The sequence below is a fragment of the Oncorhynchus clarkii genome, chromosome 20 (genome assembly GCF_045791955.1).
Source record: "Oncorhynchus clarkii lewisi isolate Uvic-CL-2024 chromosome 20, UVic_Ocla_1.0, whole genome shotgun sequence".
Lineage (NCBI taxonomy): Eukaryota > Metazoa > Chordata > Actinopteri > Salmoniformes > Salmonidae > Oncorhynchus > Oncorhynchus clarkii.
The window spans coordinates 54,479,555-54,505,719 of NC_092166.1; the positions used below are offsets into that span (position 1 = coordinate 54,479,555).

At 41.3% G+C, this 26,165-nt stretch overlaps 1 pseudogene; it reads left to right on the top strand.

Moving 5' to 3' along the window:
* Nucleotides 1-26,165, top strand: part of LOC139376535 (zinc transporter ZIP11-like) — a 146,014-nt pseudogene that overhangs the window by 57,216 nt on the left and 62,633 nt on the right.

Here is a 26,165-nt window from a genome sequence, read left to right on the forward strand (position 1 = left end):
GTCTTCCAATGGCATGTTGTGTTAGCTAATCCAAGTTTATAATTTTAAAAGACTAATTGATAATTAGAAAACCCTTTTGCAATTATGTTAGCACAGCTGAAAACTGTGTCCTGATTAAAGAAGCAATTCAACTGGCCTTCTTTAGACACATTGAGTATCTGGAGCATCAGCGTTTGTGGGTTCAATTACAGGCTCAAAATGACCAGAAACAAATAACTTTCTTTTGAAACTCGTCAGTCTATTCTTGTTCTGAGAAATGAAGGCTATTCCATGCGAGAAATTGCCAAGAAACTGAAGATCTGGTACAACGCTGTGTACTACTCCCTTCATAGAGCAGTGCAAACGGGCTCTAACCAGAATAGAAATGGGAGTGGGAGGTACATTAGAGTGTCTAGTTTGAGAAACAGACGCGTCACAAGTCCTCAACTTGTAGCTTCATTAAATTATACCCGCAAAACACCGTTCTCAACGTCAACAGTGAAGAGGCGAGATACTGGTCTTCTAGGCAGAGTTGCAAAGAAAAAGCCATATCTCTGGGTCTCGGTTGAGGCAATGCCAAGAGTGTGCATAGCTGTCATCAAGACAAAGGGTGGCTATTTGAAGAATCTCAAATGTAAAATATATTTTGATTTGTTTCACACTTTTTTTGGATACTACATGATTCCATATCTGTTATTTTAAAGTTTTAATGTCTTCACTATTATTCTACAAGAAAATAGTAAAAATGAAGAAAAACCCTTGATTGAGAATGTGTTCTAAAACTTTTGACAAGGTAGTGTATAATTACACACCTATGCACTCATGAATGCTCACACTCACGGACGCACGCACGCACACAAAAATACAAACACGTACACAGAATTTCCCGACAACAGGGTCTGGGGACTGAGGGGAATTAATCTGGGTCCAGAGCAATTAATCAACTGCTGGATGAAGGAAGGTGCCATACTGAATAGATAGATGGGGCCTTAGTGGACTATTAAAAAAACCACCGGGCCCAAGGGACACATCTTTAGTTTTATTCCCAGTTGACAACATGGCTGGTAAATTGGTCTAAGTTGTGCTCTCACTAGCGTGATGTTTATGATTATAAGGAGTGTATTCACTAGTGTCTCATCTATCGAGTACATTTTTATCATATTACATACATTGCATTCGGAAAGTATTCACACCCCTTTTTCGTCATTTTATTTCGTTACAGCCTTTTTCTAAAATGTATTAAATTCATATTTTTCCTCATCAATCCACACACTGTCACACCCTGATCTGCTTCACCTGTTCCTGTGATTGTCTCCACCCCCTCCAGGTGGCGCTTATTCACCCCAGTTTCTACGACTTTTCTCTTGCCTGACCCTGTTGTTTTAATAAATATGGTAAGAATCCAACCATCTGCCTCCTGTGTCTGCATCAGGGTCTCGCCTTGTGTCATGATACACAATACCCCATAATGACAAAGCAAAAACAGGTTTTTAGAAAATGTTGCACATTTATAAAAAATGAAATCCTTGATGTTTTTACAACTTGATTGGAGTCCACCTGTGGTAAATTCAATTGATTGGACATGATTTGGAAATGCACATACCTGTCTATATAAGGTCCCACAGTTGACAGTAAATGTCAGAGCATTGAGGTCGACGGAGTTGTCTGTAGAGCTCTGAGGCAGGATCGTGTTGAGGCACAGATCTGGGGAAGGGTACCAAAAAAGGGCTGCAGCATTGAATGTCCCCAAGAACACAGTGGCCTCCGTCATTCTTAAATGGAAGAAATTTGGAACGATCAAGACTCTTCCTAGAGCTGGCCGCCCAGCCAAACTGAGCAATCGGGGGAGAAGGGCCTTGGTCAGGGAGGTAACTAAGAACGTGATGGTCACTCTGACAGAACTCCAGAGTTCCTCTGTGGAGATGGGAGAAGCTTCCAGAAGGACAATCATCTCTGCACCCCTCCACCAATCAGGTCTTTATGGTAGAGTGGCCAGACAGAAGCAACTCCTCAGTAAAAGGGCCATGAAAGCCACTTGGAGTTTGCCAAAATAGCACCTAAAGGACTCTCAGACCATGAGAAACAAGATTCTCTGGTCTGATAAAACCAAGATGGAACTCTTTGGCCTGAATGCCAAGCGTCAAGTCTGAAGGAAACCTGGTACCATCCCTAATGTGAAGCATGGTGGTGACAGCATCATGCTGTGGGGATGTTTTCAGTGGGACTGGGAGACTAGTCGGGATTGAAGGAAAGATGAATGGAGCAAAGTACAGACAGATCCTTGACCTGAAAATAGCTGTTTAGCGACTCTCCCCATCCAACCTGACAGAGCTTGAGAGGATCTACAGAGAAGAATGGGAGAAACTCCCCAAATACAGGTGTGCCAAGCTTGTCGGGTCATACCCAAGAAGACTCAAGGCTGTAATCGCTGCTAAAGGTGCTTCAACAAAGTACTGAGAAAAGCAGGGTTTGTCAACTAGGTTCTGAGCTAATAGTCGGCCGGCCAGAACATAATTAGTATACAATATTAGCACAAAGAATTGGCCACACTGCAAATTGAACAACATTTTAACATATCTGATTAGTACATAATACATTCATTTTGATCTGATTACGCTCATAAAATCATCATGTCTCTATTCAATTATTATTTTTGTCGATTTGTCTGTGCCTTGATTGGTGGGAAAAAACAGGTCTACTTAGGCTTGTGTAGGCTCCACTACTTTTTTGTAACGTCAGCATTCATTCAGAACAATTAGCTTGATAGTAAGTATCAAAACAAAGGTGGATAATGAAAATCTAAGTTTCAGGGAAGAATGTACAGAGAGATATACGTTCACCTTATCATATTTTCCCAATGCCAAGCCAGTGTGTGTTATTTGCAATGAAAATGTTGAGGTTTGCAAAGAATTCGATCTCAGGTATCATTATGAATCTAATCATGGAACTTTCAAAGTGGCCTTACCGCCCCAGACAGCTTTAACTGCAAGCTACACACGCTGCTTTTTTGGCTAAACTATCCTGTCACTTAAACGGGTTAAATCTGCAGTTACAAGAAAGAGGGGAAATAGTCATGGACATGGTGGAAAAACTTGAGGCTTTTACTAGGAAACTTTAGTTGTTCGATTTGGACTTGTCATCTGGAAGGTTACTGGACTTCAGCACACTAAAGATCTGCAGGCAAAGGGACCGGACAACTTCTCCACCAGATCTGAAGACTACAGCATTCCCAAGGCTATCATTGTGTTTGTATGTGATCCTCTCACAGTCCGCCCAGGTGGAGAATTCTCCTCCCTTGCTAAGAAAACAATACCCTCGCTGGATGAGGCCGCAATTCAAACTGAGCTGATTGAATTCCAGACATCGAGCCAAATCAGGGATGCGCTCGGAAGTGCCGTGTCTTTGGTGTGCAATTTTGGGTGGCATGGTCAGAGGAATACAGCACAATACAGAAGCGTGGATTTTATGCGCTAAAAATGTTTGGATCGACTTACACCTGCGAGTCCTCATTTTCCTCATTTTCATCTTTCTCCTAAGTCTATCGAGGACTGCCTGCGCTTTAAAATCACATCCGTCTCTCTCGACATCCACAAGACCGTGTCCGAGGGGTAATGCAACTTATCCCATTGAGTAAGTCACCTGCATTGCTTAAGCAAAGTCACCTGCATTGCTTGCTGTTTGGGGTTTTAGGCTGGGTTTCTGTACGGCACTTTGTGACAGCTGATATAAGAAGGGCTTTATAAATAAATACACTTTAATTTTTTTGTTGACTTAGTGGCCTATATGATGGTATTTAGTACTAACATTGTTGTGAGTGCTTATCCAGGGATATTTAGGTCTCAAGCTGACAGTATTTTCTGTTTGTTCTGTCATTACAGGAGCAGGCTATTCCGATACAGACATTCAGATACAGACATCACCTTTTAAAAAAATATATATACATATTATGTAGAATTCAACGTTTTTGGCCAGTTGCAATTTTAAGTAGACCTAATAAAAAAAATCTCACTTATATCAATACATATATATTGCCAGCCTCAGCCAGTTAAGTTATTTTATATAGGCCTAGGCTCGGAAGAAATAGACACCGATTACACCCTCTTGTTGTTTGTAAAGTCAAATTAAAATGAAGATTATTGGTGAAATGAATTACTTGACTTGTGTATGTTTTCTCCATCTGTTGCTGTGCAACACTTGCATAACAAGTTAGCTATATTTTCAGCACCAGGCACTGTTCACCTCCCATTGATTGCGCTGCGGTTGCAGATTTACGTTTCAGCATCACAAAATTATATTTTTATTATTAGAATTTGAGTGGCTTTGGGGGGCCAAATAATTTTGCTGGCAGGCCATATTTGGCCTGGGGGCCGCCAGTTGAGTCTGAATACTTATGTACTGTAAATGTGATATTTCATTATTATTATTTTTTATACATTTGCTGAAATTTCTAGACATCTGTTTTTGCTTTGTCATTATGGGGTATTGTGTGTTGATATATAAGGAAAAACGTTTACTCAATTTTAGAATAAGGCTGTAGCCTTAGCGTAACAAAATGTAGCTGTAGCGTAACAAAATGTGTAAAAAGTCAAGGGGTCTGAATAATTTCCGAATGCACTGTATATAATCTAGCATCGTGTTTTGTACTTGGGTGCACTTCATTTTGTAAAGTATTACACCCCTCCAACATAGTGTGCATTGTTTTGTGAGACACACTGAGGAATGTTCTGAATTATTCAAACAATGGCTGGCTATTGAGAATGGTCTAAAAAAGAAGCAACCTCTCTCTCTCTCTCTCTCTGTTCCCTCTCCTCTTTTTTTCTCTCTGCCTCGCTCTCTCTCTCCCCTTCCCCCTCCATCTTTCTCTCCCTCCCTCCATCCCTTCCTCCCTTAGTCTCTCTCTTCATCATTGTTCATCTCTCTGCCATAACAACATCTCCTCACCGGAGAGTTTCTCCAGTCTCTGCGTACAGTTCAAGTCAGAAGTTTACATACACTTAGGTTGGAGTCATTAAAACTTGTTTTTCAACCACTCCACAAATTTCTTGTTAACAAACTATAGTTTTGGCAAGTCGGTTACGACATCTACTTTGTGCATGACACAAGTAGTTTTTCCAACAATTGTTTACAGACAGATTATTTCACTTATAATTCACTGTATCACATTTCCAGTGGGTCAGAAGTTTACATACACTAAGTTGACTGTGCCTTTATACAGCTTGGAACATTCCAGAAAATTATGTCATGGCTTTAGAAGCTTCTGATGGGCTAATTGACATTATTTGAGTCAATTGGAGGTGTACATGTGGATGTATTTCAAGGCCTACCTTCAAACATAGTGCCTCTTTGCTTGACATCATGGGAAAATCAAAATAAATCAGTCAAGACCTCATAAAAAAATCGCAGACCTCCACAAGTCTGGTTCATTCTTTGGAGCAATTTCCAAACGCCTGAAGGTACCACGTTCATCTGTACAAATAATGGTATGCAAGTATAAACACCGTGGGACCACGCAGCCATCATATCACTCAGGAAGGAGACGAGTTCTGGCTCCTAGAGATGGACGTACTGTGGTGCGACAAGTGCAAATCAATCCCAGAACAACAGCAAAGGGCCTTGTGAAGATTCTGGAGGAAACAGGTACAAAAGTATCTATATCCACAGTAAAACGAGTCCTATATCGACATAACCTGAAAGGGTGCTCAGCAAGGAAGAAACCATTGCTCCAAAACCGCCATAAAAAAAGCCAGACTATGGTTTGCAACTGCACATGGGGACAAAGATTGTACTTTTTGGAGAAATGTCCTCTGGTCTGATGAAACAAAAATAGAACTGTTTGGCTATAATGACCATTGTTATGTTTGGAGGAAAAAGGGGGAGGTTTGCAAGCCAAAGAACACCATCCAAGACTGTGAAGCACGATGGTGGCAGCATCATGTTGTGGCGGTGCTTTGCTGCAGGAGGGACTGGTGCACTTCACAATATAGATGGCATCATGAGGGAGGGAAATTATGTGCGAGGAAAATTACGTGGATATATTGAAGCAACATCTTAAGACATCAATCAGGAAGTTAAAACTTGGTCGCAAATGGGCGTTCCAAATGGACAATGACCCTAAGCATACTTCCAAAGTTGTGGCAAAATGGCTTAAGGATAACAAAGTCAAGATATTGGAGTGGCCATCACAAAGCCCTGACCTCAATCTTATTGAACATTTTTGGGCAGAACTTGGGCAGAACTGAAAACAAAAAACAAGCCTACAAACCTGACACAGTTACACCAGCTCTGTTGGGAGGAATGGGTCAAAATTCACCCAACTTATTGTGGGAAGCTTGTGGACGGCTACCCGGCTACATTTCTGACCCACTGGGAATGTGATGAAAGAGATAAAAGCTGAAATAAATCATTCTCTCTACTATTAATCTGACATTTAACATTCGTAAAGTAAAGTGGTGATCCTAACTGACCTAAGACAGGGAATTTTTTACTAGGATTAAATGTCAGTTTAGATGTATTTGGCTAAGGTGTATGTAATCTTCCGACTTCAACTGTATATACATACATACATACATATACACACTTTTTAAAAAAGAATATACCTTTATTATTCCCCGCAAACCCTACCACCCCTCCCCCAATTGGAGTAAACTAATAAACAATAACACTTAGGCTTCTACCTTCAGTTTATACTTATTATACACCATCTATTTTACAATAGTTATATTTAGTATGTTTTTAGTCCTTCCTCTATTTCTAATGTCCATCCAGTTTCTATTTGTAAATGTGCTATTTCACAACATTTCAGAACCCATATACATTTTACAGACCCTGTATGTTTTACATTGGTTATCTTGTTGTTATTAGTCCCACCCTTCATTCCCCTTCAACCCCTCCCATCTATCTCTTAACACCATCCATTTTGGATTTCTATTTGCCATGCATTTTTCAACTATGCTGTGATGTATCACAAAAGTACCGCACCTTTCTATTCTCATAGCTTCTACAGATTGTAAATTAAAGATACCATTTTTTTGCTAAAATAATGACTATATTATTGATCGATTGACTATGACTTTTCAAATCACCCAGTATTGCTATCTGCAGCGTTAGTTCTTGGTAAATGTTGCAATTATTCAGCCATTCCTGGACCTGTGACCAAAAACGAGCTGCATATGGACAGTACCAAAATAAATGATCTATTGACTCTGCCTCCTCGCTGCAAAATCTGCAGAGCTGGAAGATTGTATACCCCATATATGTAACATTCTATTGGTTGCAAAAATGTTGTATTAGAATTTATATTGAACAATTTGAAGGTTTGAATCCGGCGTTGTTTTGCGTGTGAATTCATAAACCATGTGCCATGGAATCGGTACATCAAAAATCTCTTCCCAAAGTTTTAGTCCTTAAATGAAATTGGCATATATTTTTATTTATCACAATTTTCTTTAACCATTTATGGTCTTTAATGCAGGGCCAACAGACAAGTTCTGTACTTTTTCCACCTTCTACTTGCCTCTTTCATTTTTGTGGTAATGCTGCAATTAGTTGGTTGTAATTTTGTGTAGAACAGACATTTCCATATGTCTGTGTTAGCTGCATGTGTGACATAACTCCACCAGTCCTATTTATGATAATTTACAAAAATTGTACCTTTACATTTTTTTTTATTGAAAATACGTGTTTTTAATCAATTAGTATATTTGAGTTTAACCACAATATTTTTGGTATTATTTGTTCTGTCTTTTCAGGTGGATTAAACTGAAATAGCAACCAACTTTCTAAGGCTTGTTTAAAAAATAACGATATTTTGGAGATTATTTTGTTTTCAAATAACTGAAAGTGAGCAGTTGTAATCTGAAGAAAGGGAAAAAGGCCATTCTTCAACATTGGGTGAGACATTCTTACTAATTTACTAGAGAACCATTTTGGATTTAAGTATAACTTTTGTATGACTGATGCCTTTAGTGAGAGGTCTAATGCTTTAATATTTAATCATTTCTGCCCTCCGAATTCATATTCGTTATATAAATAGGCCCTTTTAATTTTGTCTGGCTTGCCATTCCACATAAAATTGAATATGTTTTGTTCATATAATTTAAAAGCAGATCGCTAGGTGTTGGCAAACCATAAGCAAATAGGTAAACTGTGATATTACTGTAGAGTTAATCAGGGTGATTTTTTCCACAAATAGACAGGTATTTTCCTTTCCATGCAAGCAAGATTTTATTTATTTTTGCTAACTTTCTGTAAACATTTATTGGAGTGAGAACATTTCTTTCTTTTGGGATTTGTGTACCGAGTATGTCCACATCCCACGTATGTCCACATCAGACCATTTTATTGGTAAACTACACGGTGATGTAAAAGTTGCATTTTTTTGTGATCCAATATGTAATATAGTATCATAATTTATCAGAATTTGGTTTTAATCCAGAGAGGTTAGCAAAAGTATCTAGATCCTCTATGAGGCTGTGGAAGGATTCTAATTGTGGTTTCAAAAGAAAACATGAATCATCAGCGTACAATGACATCTTTGTTTTTAAGCCACTGATTAAAAACAAAATGACGTGTGCGTATGAATTCATCCCCTTTACTATGAAGCCCTGAAATAAGATCTGGTGCTATCAATTACCGTCAGAAGTCACATAATTAGTTAAATAATGTCCACCTGTGTGCAATCTAAGTTTCACATGGCCTGTCACATGATCTCAGTATATTTGCACCTGTTCTGAAAGGCCCCAAAGTCTGCAACAACACTAAGCAAGAGGCACCACCAAGCAAGTGGCACTATGAAGACCAAGGAGCTCTCCAAACAGGTCAGGGACAAAGTTGTGGAGAAGTATAGATCAGGGTTCGGTTATAAAAAAATATCAGAAACTTTGAACATCCCTCGGAGGACCATTAAATCCATTATTAAAAATGGAAAGAATATGGCACCACAACAAACCTGCCAAGAGAGGGCCACCCACCAAAACTCACTGACCAGGCAAGGAGGGCATTAATCAAAGAGGCTACAAAGAGACCAAAGATAACCATGAAAGAGCTGCAAAGCTCCAGAGAGGAGATTGGAGTATCTGTCCATTGGACCACTTTAAGCCGTACACTCCACAAAGCTGGGCTTTACGGAAGAGTGGCCTGAAAAATATAAGCAAACACGTTTGGTGTTTGACAAAATACATTGTGTATGTGGGAGACTCCATATGCCTTCATCAAACATATGGAAGAAGGTAGTCTGGTCAGATGAGACAAAAATTGTGCTTTTTGGCCATCAAGGAAAAATTCTATGTCTGGTGCAAACCCATCACCTCCCCCCACCCTGAGAACACCATCCCAACAGTGAAGCATGGTGGTGGCTTTACAAAGTAGTGGGGGGGTGAATAGTTATGCACGCTCAAGTTTTCTGTTTGTTTCACAATAAAACATATTTTGCATCTTCAAAGTGGTAGGCATGTTGTGTAAATCAAAAGATACAACCTCCCCCAAAATCCATTTTAATTCCAGGTCGTACAACAAAATAGGAAAAATGCCAAGGGGGTGAATACTTTCACAAGCCACTGTATGTCATTTAATGACAGTCACTCAAGTAACCCATGTCAGTTAAAATGATTTAGATTGGTAAATTAGTTTAGATAGTCTAGCCAGCTATCTAAACTTGAAGAAATCATTGCCACTCTCACTTAGATTTCATAATAAGTAATGGAAAAATGTGGAGAATTGTGGAGAACATTTGCTTTTATAACTGCAAAAAATTCTCCCCTTGGGCCTCCCGGGTGGCGCAGTGGTTAAGGGCGCTGTACTGCAGCGCCAGCTGTGCCATCAGAGTCCCTGGGTTCGCGTCCAGGCTCTGTCGTAACCGGCCGCGACCGGGAGGTCCGTGGGGCGACGCACAATTGGCCTAACGTCGTCCGGGTTAGGGAGGGCTTGGTCGGTAGGGATGTCCTTGTCTCATCGCGCACCAGCGACTCCTGTGGCGGGGCGGGCGCAGTGTGCGCTAACCAAGGATGCCAGGTGCACGCTAAGGTAACCTCCGACACATTGGTGCGGCTGGCTTCCGGGTTGGATGCGCACTGTGTTAAGAAGCAGTGCGGCTGGTTGGGTTGTGTATCGGAGGACGCATGACATTCTTCGTCTCTCCCGAGCCCGTACAGGAGTTGTAGCGATGAGACAAGATAGTAGCTACTACAACAATTGGATACCACGAAATTGGGGAGAAAAAGGGGTATTAATTCACAAAAAATAATCATAATAAATTCTCCCCTTGATAAAATGTGTAGAATAATTCATATTTTTTGTCAATTATTTTTGTACTCCTTTTTCTCCCCAAATTTGTGGTATCCAATTGGTAGTTACAGTCTTGTCCCATCGATGCAATTCCCATACGAACTCGGGAGAGGCGAAGGTCGAGAAACGTGCGTCTTCCAAAACACAAACCCAGCCAAGCCACACTGCTTCTTGACCGCTTAACCCGGAACCCAGCCACACCAATGTGTTGGAGGAGACATCGTACACCTGGTGACCGTGTCAGCGTGCATTGCGCCTGGCCCGCCACAGGAGTCTCTAGTGTGCGGTGGGACAAGAACATCCCTGCCGGCCAAACCCTCTCCGAACCCGGACGACGATGGGCCAATTGTGTGCCGCCACATGGGTCTCCCAGTTGCGGCCGTCTGTGACAGAGCCTGGACTCTAACCAGGATCTCTAGTACTACAATGCAGTGCATTAAACCACTGCAAAACTCGGGAAGCCAAAAAGTGTAGAATTAGCTGTGAAACGGCAACAACAACAAAAATGTTATGTAAAGCAAACCTATTTCTTTACCTTTTGTTAATAGAATACTTTTTCTGCTAATAGATCCCTATGTACATATTAAATTATAGTTTTTCATCTTGATTGCGAGTTAATGTGTTAGCCTATCAACTATCAATTAGCCGCTATCTGTTTGTAGATAAGCTGAGGTGAATGAAGCTAAGGTAACAAATGTGATAATGGCTGAGGTCATTTTTCCTTGTTTTTGCTGTTCTCCAAATAACATTTTAGACCTCACTAAAACTCAGACCCTGGCTACCCCCCTGGATTTAATGTCATTGTTGTCATTGGAGAGGAACAAGGGATGTATCCCAAATGGCACCCTATTCACTATATAGTCCACTACCAGGCCCCATAGGGCCCCATAGTGCACTATATAGGGAACAAGGTGCCATTTGGGAACAGCCAGGGTGTAGTATTAGTGTAATCTGGCTGTGGTCCCATGCTACAGCTGCAGACACTAGAATGCCCCTGAGCTTTCCCATCAGGCCCTTGTTTGCAGTGTTTAACAGTTACAGTAATAACTTCCCGTTGATACCATTGTGTCAGGTCTGCCATCTCCAGTTCCCCAAACGCATGCACGCACGCATGCTGGCAGGCACACTCACACACACACACTCACGCACACGCAGACAGACATGAAGACACGAATGATTTTGAATCCTCGTTGCGTGAAGCTTGTTTTAAATTGTGAAGAAGTGAGAGCCTTTTTTTTGTGTGGCTTCTCTGCAATAAGCTCTCTCCCTCAATCCTCAAATGGGCCTGATTGTTTTGCGGTCTTACAACACTTCATATTCAAAAACCGTCAAGCCCACACTACCTGTCTGGTTCATTTTGGCTCCTCAAGCCCACTGCTGCACTTGTATGTCTCTTTTTTTTGTTTGTTATGAATGGACAGTGTTAGTCTCTTTGCCACCTGATTTACCCCGGCGGAAATAATAACCAAGGCAAAAAACAACTACTGATTGTGATTATTTCCAGTGTAGAATCCCACAGTTTTATGAATGTGCTGACGAATTATTGATTGGTACTTTTGTGTGGAGTTTAACAGCGCATCCGAAGATAATCATCTTTGTTAATGGGAGCATTAATAAATGTATAAGTGGTTTTGATTTGCTTTGTTGGCATGCTTTTTTTCCAGAAACTAGGTGGGGAACATTAGAAAGAGAAGCTTTGCCGCGTATGCTTATGACGTAGCCTATTTGAACATGACTCACCTACCGACTAAAAGCTTTTAGCAAGCCTTTCTCTCTTTCTGTACCTGCTTTTAAGCAGAGCCTTCAACATGGAGGTGTGAACAGGCTTTGAATAAGTGTGAGATTAGGTTATCATTTTTTTTTCAAATGTTTTCTTTGAAGGTTCGTTTTTGTTCCAGAATGAATTGATCATAGGTTACGTAACGTTATTTTAAGTTGACAAGCAGCACTTTATGTAATTACCCTCTGATAAAAATATCAAAATTAAGTTTACATGAACAAATAGAAGCAGAGCCAAGTTGATTATTTGTGCATGCCAAAGTATTTATTACTGACTGTGTACGTCTACTGTTGCTGTACCACTGTACCCTCATGGCCAGGTCTATAGCAAAAGAGAATGCATTCTCATTCTCTATAACCTGTTAATCCCTGTATGTTCGTTTGTCTCCCTGCCTGTGTTTTTTAGGGCATAGGGGTGGACCCCCACATAGCCCTGGCCCTGCCCCCAGGATCCAAACTGGCCAAGGAGGAGGACCCCCTGTTCCCAGCCATCAGACGAGATGACCATCAGGATAGGTAGAGCAGGACCACTCTCAGGCAAGCTTCCCTTCAGATACCCACATCACCATCAGCAACTTCCCCACTCAACTCAAAAAAACACTCAAAACCACCCACCATGAGTCTCATTTCTCTGATGGCTTGCTTTTGGATATTCTCTCTCTCTCTCTCTCTCTCTCTCTCTCCAATTCAAATGGCTTGATTGGCATGGGAAACATATAGTATATTCGGAAGGTTTTCAGACCCCTTGACTTTTCCCACATTTTGTTATGTTATAGCCTTATTCTAAAATGGATGGGGGAAAACAAATCCTCATCAATCTACACGCAAAACCCCATCATGACAAATCAAAAACAGTTTTTTAGATTTTTTTTGCTATAGTATTAAAAATAAAAAACTGAAATATTACATTTACATAGGTGTTCAGGTCCTTTACTCAGTACTTTGTTGAAGCACCTTTGGCAGCGATTATAGCCTTCAGTCTTCTTGGATATGATGCTACAACCTGGGCAAACCTCTATTTGCGGAGTTTCTCCCATTCTTCTCTGCAGATCCTCTCAAGCTCTGTCAGGTTGGAAGGAGAGTGTCGCTGCACTGATATTTTCAGGTCTCTCCAGAGACGTTCGATCGGGTTCAAGTCTGGGCACTGGCTGGGCCAATCAAGGACATTCAGAGACGTGTCCCGAAGCCACTCCTGTGTTGTTGTGGCTGTGTGCTTAGGGTCGTTGTCCTGTTGGAAGGTGAACCTTTGCTCCAGTCTGAGGTCCTGAACTCTCTGGAGCAGATGGATTGATGGTGCCAGGTTTCCTCCAGGCGTCACGCTTGGCATTCAGGCCAAAAAGTAAAATCTTAGTTTCTCATGGTCTGAGAGTCTTTAGGTGCCTTTTGGCAAACTCCAAGTGGGCTGTCATGTGCTTTTAACTGAGGTGTGACTTCCGTCTGGCCACTCTATGATAAAGGCCTGATTGGTGGAGTGCTGCAGAGATGGTTGTCCTTCTGGAAGGTTCTCCCATCTCCACAGAGGAACTCTGGAACTCATTCAGTTTGACCATCGGGTTCTTGGACACCTCCCTGACCAAGGCCCGTCTCCCTCCATTGCTCAGTTTGGCCGGGCGGACAGCTCCAGGAAGAGTCTTGGTGGTTCCAAACCTCTTCCATTTATGAATAATGGGGTCCACTGTGTTCTTGGGGACATTCAATGCTGCAGACATTTTTCGGTAGCAATTCCAACCTCATGGCTTGTTTTTTGCTCTGACATGCACTGCCAACTGTGGGACCTTATATAGACAGGTGTGTGCCTTTCCAAATCATGTCCAATCAATTGAATTTACAACAGGGGGACTCCAATCAAGTAGTAGAAACATCTCTGAACAGGATGATCAATGGAAACAGGATGCACCTGAGCTCAATTTTTGGTTTCATAGCAAAGGGTCTGAATACTTACACTACCGGTCAAAGGTTTTAGAACACCTATCCATTCAAGAATTCATGTTATGACAAGAACAGCTCAAATGAGCACAGAGAAACAACTGTCCATCATTACATGAAGGTCAGTCAATCCAGAAAATGTCAAGAACTTGGAATGTTTCTTCAAGTGCAGTCGCAAAAACCATCAAGAGCTATGATGAAACTGGCTCTCATGAGACCGCCACAGGAATGGAAGACCCAGAGTTTCCTCTGTTGCAGATGATAAGTGTATTAGCGTTACCAGCCTTAGAAATTTCAGCCCAAAGAAATGCTTCACAAAATTCCAAGTAACAGACACATCTCAACATCAACTGTTCAGAGGAGACTGTGTGAATCAGGCCTTCATGGTTGAATTGCTGCAAAGAAACCACTACTAAAGGATACCAATAAGAAGAAGAGACTTGCTTTGGCCAAGAAACACGAGCAATGGACATTAGACCGGTGGAAATTTGTCCATTGAGTCCAAATTTGACATTTTTGGTTCCAACCTCTATGTCTTTGTGAGACACAGTGTGGGTGAACGGATGATCTTCGCATGTGCATTTCTCAACATAAAGCATGGAGGAGGAGGAGGTGTTATGGTGTGGGGGTGCTTTGCTGAGGACACGTCTGTGATTTTTTTAGAAATCAAGGCACACTTAACCAGCATGGCTACCACAGCATTCTGCAGTGTTATGCCATCCCATCTGTTTTGGGCTTAGTGGGACAGTCATTTGTTTTTCAACAGGACAATGACCCAACACACCTCCAGGCTGTGTAAGGGCTATTTGACCAAGAAGGAGAGGGATGGAGTGCTGCATCAAATGACCTGGCCTCCACAATCCCCCGACCTCAACCCAATTGAGCTGGTTTGGGATGTGTCGGACCACAGCGTGAAGGAAAAACAGCCAAGTGCTCAGCATCTGTGGGAACTCCTTCAAGACTGTTAGAAAAGCATTCCAGGTGAAGCGGGTTGAGAGAATGCCAAGAGTGTGCAAAGCTGTCATCAAGGCAAAGGATAGCTTTTTGAAGAATCTCAAATATAAAATATTTGGTGATTTGTTTAGCACTGTTTTGGTTACTACATGATTCCATATGTGTTATTTCATAGATTTGATGTCTTCACTATTATTCTACAATGTAGAACATAATAAAAATGAAGAAAAACCCATGAATGAGTAGATGTTCTAAAACCTTTTACCGGTAGTGTATTTAAATAAGGTATTTCAGGATATACATTTTTTGAGACATTGAGACATTTCAAATGCCATATTATAGCTCTTTCTTTCTTTTTCTTTCTTTCTTTCTTTCTTTCTCGCTCTCTCTTTCTTTCTCGCTCTCTCTCTTTCTTTCTCGCTCTCTCTCTCTCTCTCTCTCTCTCTCTCTCTCTCTCTTCTCATCTTACCAATCAATATCTATACTGGCCTGGGTTGCTTTAAAACGGGCATTCTCCTCGCAATCGTTTCACCTGTGTTCTTTTGTGTTTCATGTTTTCCTTCTAGTTTTATATTTTTTATTTTATTTTGAAACATAAAAGCATACGCTCGTCGAAGACATGGGAAAGGTTACTCATCTCAGAGCCACAGAGCTCTATTGCACTCTTAGCTTTAATGGACAATTTCCAATTTCATAGTGAGTTTGTTTAAACGGATATCGAAAACAGGTTCATCCAGACTGTGACAATATGATAACGGAATAGAAAATTGGATACCTTTAGCGTGCCCATCGCTTTCGGCTTTGGTTTTATTCAATGTTCTGGATGCTAATTGTTGGAATAATAATGAAGCCCACAGTAATTAGGAACTTGATCCATGCACATGGAGTCCAGCTTGGTTAATTAACTGAGCCAAACTAGTGGAAAGATTGAATTTAGACTACAGGCAATAAACCTTCAGAAAGTATTCACACCCCTTGACTTTTTCCACATTTTATTGTGTTACAGCCTGAATTTAAAATGGATTACATTGTGATTTTTTTGTCACGAGCCTACACACAATACCCCATAATGTCAAAGCGGAATTATGTTTTTTTGAAAATGTGTACAAATGAATAAAAGATGTAAAGCTGAAATGTCATAAGTATTCAACCTCTTTGTTATGGCAAGCCTAAATAAGTTCAGGAGTTTAACAAGCTGCACGGACTCACTCTGTGTGCAATAATAGTGTTTAACATGATTCTTTAGTGTACATGCAATTATCTGTAAGGTCCCTCAGTCGAGCAGTACATTTCAAACACTGATCCAACCACAAAGACCAGAGAGGTTTTTCAATGCCTCGCAAAGAAAGGCAGATTGGTAGATTGGTAGATTGGTAGATGGGTAATTGAATATCCCTTTGAGCATGGTGAAGTTATTAGTTACACTTGGGATGGTGTATCAATACACCCAGTCACTACAAAGATACACCGCTCAGGGATTTCCCCATGTGGCCAATGGTGACTTTAAGACAGTTACAGAGTTTAATGGCTGTGATAGGAGAAAACTGAGGATGGATCAATAACATTGTAGTTACTTCACAATACTAACCTAATTGACAGAGTGAAAAGAATGAAGCCTGTACAGAATAAAAAATATTCCAAAACATGTATGCTGTTTACAACAAAGCACTAAAGTAATACTGCAAGAAATCTAGCAAAACAATTCACTTTTTGTCCTGAATAAAAAGTGTTACGTTTGACCAATTCAACACATTACTGACTGGCACTCTCCATATTTTCAAGCATAGTGATGGCTGCATCATGTTATGGGTATGCTTGTAATCGTTAAGGACTAGGAAGTTTTTTAGGATAAAAAAATAAATGAAATGGAGCTAAGCAAAGGCAAAATCTTAAGAGGAAAACCTGGTTCAGTCTGCTTTCCACCAGACACTGGGAGATTAATTCACTTTTCAGCAGGGCAATAACCTAAAACAATTGAATACATTCTGAATTTAGGCCATAACACAACAAAATGTGCAATAAGTCAAGGGGAATGAATGCTTTCTGAAGGCACTGTAAGTGACTAATTTACTGTGACACCACCCCACCGATATCCTGCAGTTATTTGGCCAGTCGGGTTGAAGTCACTCTGGGGGGGGGGGTCTTTAAGTCGGGATAACAGAAAAAGGATATATCGCTCCCCTCATTAAGTAACAAACACTCAACCCCTCTGATCTCTCTCTGACCAACTCTTTCGTTATCTCTCTCAGGAAGATCTTCTTTCCCCTAACCAGTCAGGCTTCAAAACGGGTCACTCAACTGAGACTGCATTCATCTGTGTCACAGATGGTCTCCGCTCTGCCAAAGCTGACTCTCTCTCTCCTCTGTTCTCATACTTCTAGATCTATCCGCTGCCTTTGACTTTGTGAACCGTCAGATCCTCGTCTCCACCTCTTAGGGTTGGGCTTCTCAGGCTCTGCACACTCGTGTATTGCATCATACATGGCAGGTCGCTCCTACCAGGCGGTGTGCCCCGCTGTTCATCAAATACTGCCTCTGCAATATGAAAACACACACACAGACACTCAAACACTGTATACCAGTGGAGCCTGCGGGGAGGGGTAGGGGCTCCCTGATGGTCTGAGGGCACCTACCTAAATAGAGCTGGACACACAGTGGTGGCCAGGCTGCCTGTGAAATGTCATGTGTCAGGTGACTGAACAGGCCAGAGGTGGCACAGCTATGCCAACTTCTCTGCACTGAGAAACTAGATGCAAGGTGGCACCTATGATTCGCAAAGAACAAACGGGGAAGGGAGTGTGCGTGTTTGCGAGTGACTGCACATACAGTATTGTTTAAAAAAAAATTGGCAGGTGTGAAAAAATGCTGTAAAGTAAGAATGCTTTCTAAAATAGAAATGTTAATGGTTTATATTTATCAATTAACAAAATGCAAAGGGAGTGAACAGAAGAAAAATCTACATCAAAGCAATATTTGGTGTGACCACTCTTTGCCTTCAAAACAGCATCAATTCTTCTAGGTACACTTGCACATAGTTTTTGAAGGAACTCGGCAGGAAGGTTGGCCCAAACATCTTGGAGAACTAACCACAGTTATATGTGCAAACTAACTGCTTTCTGCTACAGCTAAATATTTCAAATTTTGACTCAACAGTCCAGAGCAACTGCTGCCATTTTTCTGCACCCCAGTTCCTGTGTTTTCGTGCATAGTTGAGTCGCTTGCCCTTGTTTCCACGTCGGAGGTATGGCTTTTTAGCCGCAAGTCTTCCATGAAGGCCACTTCTGACCAGACTTCTCCGGACAGTAGATGGTGTACCAGGGTCCCACTGTTTTCTGCCAATTCTGAGCTGATGGAACTGCTGGACATCTCCCGATTGCGAAGGGAAGTAAGTAAGCATGTTGTCTCTTTCATCTGCTGCAGTAAGTTTCCTTGGCCCGACCACTGCGTCTACGGTCCGCAACGTCGCCCGTTTCTTTGTGCTTCTTCAAAAGAGCTTGGACAGCACATCTGGAAACCCCTGTCTGCCTTGAAATGTCTGCCTGCCTTGCTGATGCAGTATAACTACCTTGTGTCTTGTTGCTGTGCTCAGTCTTGCCATAGTTTACTGTCAAAGGTCATACACCATCTTCAGCAACCTCGCCTTGTTAGTAGAGTTTGGCTGTTCCTCACCCAGTTTTATTCCTCCTTCACAACTGTTTCTGTTTCAGTTAATGATTGTGTTTCAACCTACATATTGCATTGATGATCATTAGCACCTGTTTGGTATAATTGTTTTGTCATACACCTGACTATATGCCTACAAAATCCCTAACTTTGTGCATGTGTACCCACAAGAATTGATGCTGTTTTGAAGCCAAAAGGTGGTCACACCAAATATGGATTTGATTTGTATTCTGTTCACTCACTTTGCATTTAGTTAATTGATAAATATAGTCTATTAACATGTCTATTTTTGAAGCATTCTTACTTTACAGCCTTTTTTTCACACCTGCCTAAAACTTTTGCACAGTACTGTATGTGCGCGTGTGTGTTGTGTGTGTGACTGCATATGTGTGTGTGACTGCATATGTGTGTGTGTGCATGTGAGGGTGGCAGCCAACATTAGTATCGTGTCTCCTTAATCTTCTTCTTTGCACAAGTACACAGAGACCTTCTGAGCTGCTTACCTGTGGACCTGACGGCAGCACTTAGAACAGCTAACATGTATTCTCCCCACACTCCATCAAAAACATATATCCCTTATACTTTATGCATGAGACTTACTGAATAATTCAGTCTGTATTTGGAGAGAATATAAATAGGTCACTTTTTTTGTGGTTCTATCATATTTTAGACTTCCTTAGGGGTTTGTCATTTCCTACAAAGCATTTTTTGTTTTAAATGTTTGCTGAATATTTAGCAACTTCATAAAAGTGAACTATACCTTTAAAGTTTTAGCGCCGCTTCAGTACATCAAGCACAGCTCCCCGCCCCTTCTCTTAAAGAGCTGTTAACAGGACAGGATCTCCAAGCTTGTTTCGGTCACACCCTTTTAGAACGCTGTCGTCCATTCAACTACGGGGACAGAGAGAAGATAGTATCCCAAAGTATTGAATGACTAAGTAAGGAGAAGGGACTGAGGGATAAACACAATCCACATATTATATGACCATATCGTCTTATGTCAGACAGAGCAGTATTTTCTCAGATTTTTACCGACTACGCCACTTCATTGTATAACAAGTTGATTTTAGATTTTTTTTCAGGCCATTGGTTGCTATTTTAGCTTTGTATGGGAGTCGTGGTTCATGTCTGAATGTTTGCGGGTGACCTGTCAGGTGAGATGAATCGAAATGAGAGTAGAGGAGAGGAGAAAGGTTGGAGTGGGACGACTCCTCCCTCTGCATGTCGTTGAGGAGACATGATACCCAGTCTATCAAGAATGCTCAGTGACATTAACTGACAGTCTGATTGGAGGAGACTTAAAGCAGGAGCAGAGGGAGACCTTAGGACTGACTGAGGAAAAAACACAGATAATCTATGAATCACAGAACATTTGAAGCAGCCAGAAAGACATGTTTTTCAATTGATTAATTTTCATATTGAAATAGCAAACACAATCACAGTGTGATTTGCTCCACGCTTTGCCTAGCCATGGCACCAGTACACAGAGAAAGAAGCAGGGGGAAAGGTGTACACAGGAGTGTAGCCAATGTTGCACCTGCTGTATCCATGTGACACAGTTATAGTTCTCTCTCTTTCTCTCTCTCTCTTGCTCTCTCTCACTCTCTCGCTCTCTCTCTCTCTCTCTCTCTAGCTCTTTCTCTCTCTCCACTTTGTCTCGCTCTCTTTTCACTCTTATTCCCTCTTCGTACTATTCTTTCTGTCTCTCTGTAGAATAGGTTTTACAGGAGGGGATGAGGGCTCAATGGGGTGCTGTATACCCTTATCATCACAGAACACATTGTAGTCCAGTTACACATTAACAGGAGCACACAACGGGAGTATTGCTCATATCCGTCCCTCCTCTGTCTGCCCAGCATGTGGTGTGTTTTGTTTGTTTGTGCGCTCAAGTGTGTGTGCGTACGACATGCGTTCGTGTGAGCATCTGTATGTGTGCGTCACTGGCCATCCTGAGAAGAGGGCATACTACTGACCTACTGTTGTAATGGGTTGATTGTTGCCTGGCAACAATCGTTGTAGGTAGCATGATGAAAGGTAACATCCACAAGTGCCATGGAGCCAAGACACTAAGGTTGGGGATATTACAATAGTATTGCCTATTGACGATGGTTGCCGAAATTGGGACGTGACAGACGATGGTTTAGCCTATTTGAACTTGACCTTATGCATATATATATGAATGTCGTATCGTTGACTATCATTAAATGTGAAGACTGTTATTATATCAAATCAATTCTCTATGTGTAATTATTCCGTGATTCGTTTAATTACGGGAAAATGTTGTTTATAGAGTTTCGATTTCCCGAATACAACGCTTCAGATATTTTATTATCTTATCGATTACAGTCTTCTATTAATGTATTGTTACCTCATCAGTCTCATTCCTGAATGTCGCAAACCCTTGGATATCTGCACGAACCCTAACGTAAATCATGAATCAGCGATATACAAATTGGCTCAATTATTTATTTACTAACTAACTAATCAATCACAGAATTACATAAACACACACAAGAAAAAGTCCCTAGTGGACGATATGACGGCTTGGTAGACAAAGGAAAGGGGTGGGAACAGCACAAGAGACGAGAAACTCAGAGTTTGTAACTACTCTCATGGAAATGCTAATACTTTAACATGAACAACCGCTCATTCGAAAATACATATTTATATTTACATATTTACAAGTGTATGCCTTTGTTGTCCCTCTCTGCGATCTCCGGTCCGTCTGCTGGATAGTCACTCGACAGAAAGCCTCTGGTTTGTCCTCCAGAGATCAAAGTGTGTTGTAGTTGTAGGTTGTTATAATGGATACGTCACAGTCTCAACGTCAACACTGAAGAGGCAACTCCAGGATGCTAGCCTTCTAGGCAGAGTTCCTCTGTCCAGTGTCTGTGTTCTTTTGCCCATCTGAATCTTTTATTTGTATTGGCCGGTCTGAGATATGGCTTTTTCTTTGCAACTCTTCCTAGAAGGCCAGCATCATGGAGTCGCCTCTTCACTGTTGCCATTGTTTTTAGTGAAGCTGCCAGTTGAGGACCTGTGAGGCGTGCGTATGTTTCTCAAACTAGTCCTCTTGCTCAGTTGTGCACCGGGGCCACCCACTCCTCTTTCTGTACTGGTTAGGGCCAGTTTGCGCTGTTCTGTGAAGGAAGTAGTACACAGAGTTGTACGAGATCTTCAGTTTCTTGGCATTTTCTCGCATGGAATAGCCCTCATTTTGCAGAATGAATAGACTGACAAGTTTCAGAAGAAAGTTATTTGCATCTGGCCATTTTGAGCCTGTAATCGAACCCATAAATGCTGATGCTCCAGATCCTCAACGTGTCTAAAGAAGGCCAGTTTAATTGCTTCTTTAATCAGAACAACAGTTTTCAGCTGTGCTAACATAATTGCAGAAGGGTTTTCTAATGATCAATTAGCCTTTTGAAATGATAAACTTGGATTAGCTAACACAACGTCCCATTGGAACACAGGAGTGATGGTTGCTGATAATCGGCCTCTGTACGCATATGTAGATATTCCATTATAAATCTGCCGTTTCCAGCTACAATAGTCATTTACAACATTAACAATGTCTACACTGTATTTCTGATCAATTTTATGTTATTTTAATGGACAAAAAATGTGCTATTCTTTCAAAAACAAGGAAATTTGTAAGTGACCCCAAACTTTTGAATGGTAGTGTATGTATATATATCCTTCATCCATTCCTTACTTAGATTTACGTGTATTTTGGGTATATGTTGTGAAACTGTTAAATTTGATTTGTTAGATATTACTGCACTGTCGGAGCCAGAAGCACAAGCATTTCGCTACACCCGCAATAACATCTGCTAAACACGTGTATGTGACCAATAGCATTTTATTTGATTTGATTATGGCAAGACATTCCGTTCCTCATGAGTTGATTGTCACTTTGCTCCGTCATGTGCACGCCACACAGACTCAGACAGACACACACAAACCATGTTTCGTGCTGAAACTCCACCAGAGTGGAATATTTGAATATATTTCCCTGCACTTAGTCTCTGTCCAGGGTATCACAACTTTATCTTTCATCATAATTTGTCCAGTTGTTGAATGCGATTTTGTGGTTGACCCACTTTTTTTGTGGGCGAGGGGGGGGGGGTCGACAAACATTGCATATGAGTACATAATCACAATAGGACAAAGGTTAAAATCGGCCAGTGTAGCTGAGAAGTCTCTCTTACTGCGTTAAGTGCCATTAAGAACACAGTATTGTTTTTTTCTGAGTTGTGAAGCTCAAGATGGCGTCGACAGACATGGCAGCTCTGCTTCTAGCTCCTAAGCAACTTTGCAGTATTTTTTTTTTGTGTGTTATTTCTTACATTATTAGCCCAGAACATTTTGGATATCAGAGTGGCGGTAACTAACCAGCATTACGACCAGGAATACGACTTTCCCATATTGGATCCTTTGTTTGTACCCCCCAGGGCAATTGAACTTATCCCAGAGGGAGGGAGGAAGGGAGGAAGGGAGACAACTGGGCTGTTGGCTGTTGCTTTTCCAAATGGCAGTCAAGTGAGTTGAAAGATAGTGTGTAGCCTACTAAAGGAGATGATTGGAGATCAGGTTTACCCTGAGGTTACCCAAGAGGAAACGCTGGCGTTACAGAGGCAGGAGAGGGGGAATCCTGGCGAGATTAAAGTGAATGGAAAACCTGCCACCTCTTCCCTACATTCTATTAGTGTCACGGATCTCTCTGGAACGTTCAATGCGCACACCTGGCTCCTATTCCCACTGATTGTATTTGTATATACAGTTGAAGTCGGAAATTTACATACACCTTAGCCAAATACATTTCAACTCAATTTTTGACAATTCCTGACATTTAATCCTAGTAACAATTCCCTGTCTTAGATCAGCTAGGATCACCACTTTATTTTAAGAATGTGAAATGTCAGAATAATAGTGGAGAGAATGATTTATTTCAGCTTTCATTTCTTTCATCACATTCCCAGTGGATCAGAAGTTTACATACACTCAATTAGTATTTGAATTTTGGCCCATTCCTCCTGACAGAGCTGGTGTAACTGAGTCAGGTTTGTAGGCCTCCTTGCTCGAACACGCTTTTTCAGTTCTGCCCACATTTTATATAGGATTGAGATCAGGGCTTTGTGATGGCTACTCCAATACCTTGACTTTGTTGTCCTTAAGCCATGTTGCCACAACTTTTTAAGTATGCTTGGGGTCATTGTCTATTTGGAAGACCCATTTGAGACCAATCTTTAACTTCCTGACTAATGTCTTGAGATGTTGCTTCAATAGATCATCTGTGCAATCCATACGTCTGGTTCATCCTTGGGAGCAATTTCCAAACGCCTGAAGGTACCACGTTCATCTGTAACAAACAATAGTACGCAAGTATAAACACCGTGGGACTAAGCAGCCGTCATACCGCTCAGGAAGGAGACGCGTTCTGTCTCCTAGAGATGATCGTACTACATACTAAGCGTTTACTGGTCTCGTCCCGTGTGATAATCATTGTGCACATGTGTTATTTCTTTGAGGTACTCCTCGCTCTTTTGTTTGCGTTTCGACCCTGTGTTTTTGTTACGTGTTTGTTTGGTCTTCGTCCCCGTGCCTTTACACGGCACGCTGTAGTTTGGGGCTTAATTTTTAAAAACGATTACGCATTCCTTTGTCTCCCGAATCTCTTCATACCAACGTGAAAATTGGCCAGTGTACAGTCACTTGATAATAAAATGAATGACCTCCGATCGTGGATTTGCTATCAACGTTACTCTCGTAACTGCAATATTTTCGGACAAGATACCCCCCATGGCTATCCAATTTGATGTATTCTGTGCCTCTTCGTCAGTGGAGACTGGTGATTTGAAGAATTGAGGAGGATGGGAGAGCCACGGTATAGGCTCGGAATGCACAGAGACGACAAAGTGTTTTTGCAAAAATCGTCAAAGACTTATAGTACAATATTATGGGGAATGGGAATGAGTGAGCAACTTACACAGTGTTGGAAAGAGATCACAGCGGTGATTGAATGAGGTGTTGAAAGGCCTGACCAGTGCAGGACAGGATTTGGCTGGGAAGAAAAAAAACTAACACAACACTCTGCACAGTTTGATAAAAGAGCTAAGAATGGGTTAGTCCAAGCAAAAAATGAAAATCATTGATGTGTAATAATGTGATTGTGATTGACTCTACATACAGTAATGAGAGAAAATTGATAGGGGCACTCACAGTGCTTGGAGGGGAAACATTCAATGTGTCAGTGAATGAGCGGGCACATGAGACGTGGCTTCAGTTAATGTCAGGAGAAAGTTGACAATGGTAGTGGAGTGGAGTGGTCATCACTTCTTAAATCAAGGAACAGGAGGGGACTTAGCTGGAAAACAAATAGCAGATACATTCCATTACAGCTGCGCCATCGTAGGTTTGGACAACGAGTTTCTCTATGAAGTTAAACTCAGACATCTCAAACTTCATAAACTTAAACACACACTACACATTTTGCCCACTTGACACATCAAAGTATCCCAAGAAACTTTCCTGAATAAAGACCTGATCATCCACATACCTGCAAGCAGACTGTTGGCACCATAGGTCCCAGAGCGGTGGGGCAATTTTGACCCCCCGGGGCCTGTAGTTTTTCCTTATATGTTAACCTAACTAAGAAAACTCAGAACCCTCTAAAATATGACAGTGATTAATCAGTTGTAAAAAGGTTTTATATGGGTTATGATGTAAACAGTTTGTGTTAATCAAGTCACATGGTTTAAAAAAAAAACTCCTGAAAAAAACTCCTGGCCCTGGGAGTGATGGCCCTGTCAAACTGCAGCTACCTTATATTTGTTCATATAAATCATATTTAGACTAGATTATGAGGGGGATTTCCTCTGCCCGGACACATAGACAACAACAGATAGACAATATAACTGACAGGGGCTGAGCTTGCTTTATGCATGTTTGCATCACGCAGGCCTATGCAACTGTCGGCCTTATACAAACATGTACTCACATATGTCATCACTATTATGTTGATTGATTCATTCCAGTTAATCATTTTGGATTAAAAACGTGTAGGCAGCCTAGCCAGCCCAATTTTGAATATAAACCAAATTTTGAACACATTCACATTGTCTCCAAACACACAAATGGACTATAAAATACATACCATTACACAATGTTTAGGTGTAGCCGAGGCTGCTGCAACATTTAGGTCATGAATTCTTGCTTGTGTCTGTCTGGAGTGATTATGTGTTATCATCTTTGCTAAATAGATAACAGAGGAAAGTGGAATGCCTACTTGAGCGCACGCGGAAAAACACTTTTAATGGATGACGCGATCAAATCATTCAGAATATTTTTAGAACATCCCAGAATATACAGTCGAAAGTTCGATATGTGCAGCAAGTAAAGCATCAGTAACGTGCAATTACCTCTGCAAGTTCCTTGTAGTTGCCCTTGTTGGCGGAACGCTCCCTCTCGTCTTGTCCTCTGAAAGCAAATTCTTGCATGCCCAAAAACGCAGTGGTGTTGATAAGCCGCTTGATAACATCCCTGTTTCTTCTTACTTTCTCGTTGTGTTGCGCAGTTTGAAT